Source organism: Podarcis tiliguerta (genome assembly GCF_965153285.1).
Source record: "Podarcis tiliguerta genome assembly, chromosome: 2".
Classification (NCBI taxonomy): domain Eukaryota; kingdom Metazoa; phylum Chordata; class Lepidosauria; order Squamata; family Lacertidae; genus Podarcis; species Podarcis tiliguerta.
The window spans coordinates 85,739,592-85,744,209 of record NC_139535.1 but is presented as its reverse complement, the minus strand read 5'-3'; positions in this window follow the sequence as shown (position 1 = coordinate 85,744,209).

The following is a 4,618-nucleotide window of genomic DNA, read 5'->3' as shown; positions in this document are numbered from 1 at the left end:
GTGTCTTGGTGAAATGTCCATCTTAAAATGATATACCTTTGTTCCATCATGTTTTATAATGAGAAAATTATCCACAGTTGCTTTTGGGAGTGAGATTGCATTTAATCCCATTGGATGAATTCCTGTCATTTTATATCTGGGAGCTTACAGGTTTGCCAAACAGAAAAGGTTTTTGTTTGTTTGTTTTGAGAATGCTTGCAAAAACTTGCCCTTTTCTTTCTATCTTTCTTTAGACTTTTTTGTCAATTAAAATAGCAATTCTCTGTTATCCAGGACTCATATCCCTGGTTATATGTTTTGTCTGAGCATTAATGCTGCAATTTGGGGGGGCAAGACTTGGGATGCAAAATAACTTTTAGAAATTTTAAATGGAGCCATGATCCAAAACCAGCCCCTGAATCATTTGCTCTTCATTAATTTGGCAGCTGAAACCTTCAGAAATAAATAAAAACACAGTGAACTCCTTTAGAGCAGAATTTCAGCTTACTGCATCTGTACGCAGTGTTGAGAAGAAATTGAAAGGAGCCTGTCCAATTGGGTACATATGGGAATAATCTGGTGCTGTGATGGAAAGCAAAATCTCATCAAATTACAAGAAATTCTATTTTGGCTTTGATCATTTTTACAGTGTGGGGAAGCTATTTTCTGTTACCTGTTTTTTTAAAAAAACAAAAACAAAAACAGAGACAATACATTATTTTCACAGAACAGCTTGCCAATTTTGTACCTCTCTATTTCAGTCTTTGATCTTTTTCAGATCTTAATGTTGAATAATTGGCATAAACATTATCAATATCCTTCAATAAAGTGCAATTAAGAAACCGAGCCTCTTCCAAGCCTTAGAAAACAAGGCCCATGATACTGTTCAAAGCAATCTTAGGCATGAATGTCTACACAGAAGTAAATCCCATTGAGTTAAATGGAACTTACTCCCAAGGAAATGCAAATATGATTGGTCTTGAGCACAATGGGGCTTACTTTTGAGTAGACATATACAGGATTGTGCTGCTTGTCCCATTGATCTCATTGGCAGAGATGTAAGCATATGCTCAACTCACCTAATGAAAAGTGCTTTCCTTTGGCTAAATTTTGCTGCACGCTTCTTGGAGAAGCCTTTCCCTTCATTAATTCTCTACAGAAGGAAAACCTGATAAATATAAATGCTGGGCATAGACAAGGAAGAAATGCAAAGGAAAGGAACTGAAGGACTAACAGTGTACTCCTGTTCCCAAGTAATTTAGATGAATAGCAGTAAGAATGCAAACCAAACCCTTATGGTAGAGCACAAAATTAGCTAGTATAGCAATGTTATGCCATTGTTGTTAACAGCACTGTTTACTGGAGTGACCCTGGGATGAAGGATGCCTTCCATCAATGGGACAATGTCAACTCCAAGCCAAGAAGTATTATAATTATATTCACCCCAGTTCTCTGAGTGGTGAGAAGTTCCAGGGCTACTTACCCAGATTTAGTTTCCTTTGGAAAGAAGTCACCGGGTACTTATGGTTTATAGTGTTTTTGCTAGTTATAAATATGCTGTCCAGGGCTGATGAGAGTTGCAGTCCTAAAGCTCAGGTTGGCAACCCGACTACAGTACTGTGATGGAACATCAACAGATAATGAGACCGAGCCTTCTATGGATATTAATTGCCCAGATGACCATGTCTGGAAAACTCTTGCACATCTGTAGCCCAATCTGGTGTGCTGAAAGATCAGTCCAGTTTTGGAAGTTTTGGAAGACTCCGAGGTGTACTTTGACATGGAGGGGGAATACCACATGGTCAGCAGAACCATGCTCATAGGTCATGTGCTGGCACAATTCATCCCATCTATTCTGTTTGCAGCCAGATAGTTTGTTTACACCTCACTTCAGTTTCTTCCTCACATTATAGCTATCAAAAGACATGTCACTGATTCAAGGAGGATGCCTGTCCAATGTAATGTAGAAAAAACAGATAAATGTATTTAACAACAAGCAAGTAAGATCAATTATATGAATACACAAACCTCCATGTGTTCCTATATACAGTTCTTTATCTGGGACCCAGGAAGCTCCCTTATCCCAAGTAAAATCATTGTTCCATCTAGTTATAAACCACTGAGAGGTTTTCTTATAATCAAGTGGTTTGTGGTTGCAGGCAGTCAAAGACCTGTTACTACTTCTGCTATATTGTCCCTATCTCTAGCATTGGAGCCAACTCCTAGGGGCCAAGGGGTTTTTGCCCCCACAATAAAATATTTGAGGTGCCCCCCCCCAAAGCTGATGGCCATTGCCATTCAAATGGTGCCCACACACTGTGTCGTGTGATTGATTATGCAGGACAGGGCTTACTCCCCCCCTTATTTTATTAATGTTGGCACCACTGATCTCCAGCATCCTACAGTTACCCAATCAGCATGAAAGGGGAACTTTTCAGCAACTGAGAAGAAATCTTCTCTCCCTATGTGCAGATGGGAGCCAATCAGAGTGAAAGGAGTCAAGTCAGCCACTGAAGATTGGCTTCTAGGGTCACCCTGGAGAAGGCATGCAAGAAGAACAGCAAGGAGTTATTCTATATGCTTAAAAGCTAAGCATTTAGAAGCATTGAAAACACAAGGTGCCTCAGTTTCAAGTGAATGGTGTGCAAGTTCTGTTACATACAATGGGGACTTAAGCAACTTAAGTCACTCTGAAAGAAGATATTGCAGCACTCCAAATCATTTGCCCATTTACATGCTCAGAAAATTGGACATCTAGCTGAAAGGTAACACAGAGAGATCTGCATTGATCAGTGAAATACATACCTAATTACTACTACTATTGTAAATTATAAAAATTATTGTATAATCTTCAAAGGGAGCATAGATGTGAGGGGATGTGCCTGTGACTATCAGGAAGGAAATTTGTCCTCCTGAATTTACCGCTACAGTATGGGTATATACCTTTTGTTAAATAAAGAAATAGTTCAGTATTGTTTATCCTGTAATGAACTACAGAAATCTTACCCAGCCCAACCTGAAGATGCCAAACATTGAACCTGGGAGCAGTAACACGTGAAGCATAAAGGAGACTTGATCAGTCAAAGCAAGTCCTCCACCTCTGAGCCACAGCTCTCTCTCTTAGATATGCCCCTTTCCTCAGAAGGGTACTCCATGCTTCTGATATGATAGTGCATTTTCCATTTCTTTGCTGTTATATTTATGCTGGAAGTACACATCAAATCAATGCTTCTTTGATGCATCGGAGCATCTGCACTCATGGCTCATTAAACAATTTCCCCCCCTCTGGGCCTATGAAGTTGCATTGCAGTTACTCTCCTCGTGGGTCTCCACTTTTCTTCCACCGGCAATTGGGTTTGTCACATATTAAAGCAGAGGAAGGGGCAATGCACTGCAAAGATGTGTTATTGTTTTATATACATCTTGTTCTGTGGAATGCTTTTCCAGTGGAATCCAGCCGGTGCTTTCTATTTTAATCCTTCAGGGCCATCTGAAAACATTTCTGTGCTGCCAAGCTTATGCAGGCAATTAAGAAAACGTATTTCTGTAGCAGTTCATTGATGATCTCTTAAATTTTCACCTGGATTCTATTGTATGTTTCTATTCTATTCTATTCTATTCTATTCTATTCTATTCTATTCTATTCTATTCTATTCTATTATGTGGTTGATGTAAAGTGCTTTGATTTTTTATGATATACAGTAGTGGCATATAAATACTTTGGTAACTAAATAGGTGCAAGCAAAGTAAAAGCAGGGCTCAGCTACCTGTGGGAACAGAAAACGTCTATCTTGATATCCACTTCTAATATGTTAAGCAATACCTCAAACCAGCATTGGCTGTAGGAAAGGAGCATGTAGGATACAATATAGCTCTAAGGTGCAAAAACAGGAGTACTTTCGATCCCTTATTTGCATATGTGGACCTGAGTAAAAACTATCTACAGTATCCCCCTGCTGGCCCACGGTGAGAACTTCAGTACATAACATTCCCCATCCCTGGTTTAGCCTTTCATACAGAACCCCATTAAATTTCAAGGTCTCTTTCTACATAGGGAAGTAAAGCACTACCTTTATAAGTCAACACCCAACACAATCTCCTGCTTGGAATTCAAATTCAACTATCTGGGAATTACATTCCATCATAGGCTTCTCTGGTCCACGTACCGTGCAACTCCGGTGAATGCCAGTAAGATGTCTATGCAGGCCATAATGTGTTTTTTCATAACAAGAGGTAATCCACATATCCCTTCTGCCCTTAAGGTCTTCAATGCCAAAATTATAGCTCAGTTGCTCTATGGTATTCCAGTCTGGCTGCCAGGGTTTACCCAGTTGGTAGAATGAGTGCAGGCAGCTTTCCTCTTCAAGATTTTTACTGTCCCACACTGCGTACCCTATGCAGCCTTGTGTCTAGAGGGAGATCAACACAAGGTAGAGACTGTCACCTGGGCGAGATTTTGTCTATGCTGGCTAAACATCTGCCTTACATCAGATAAAGATCCTCTCCTCAGCAAAGTTTAGTTAGACCCCTTTCTTTCCCCCAGGGCTACAACAGTTTAACAAGAAGGTACAGCAACTCAGACTGTCAGTGGAACTTTTGTGATCAATGCCCCTACCATCTGCCAAAGCTATAATAAAAA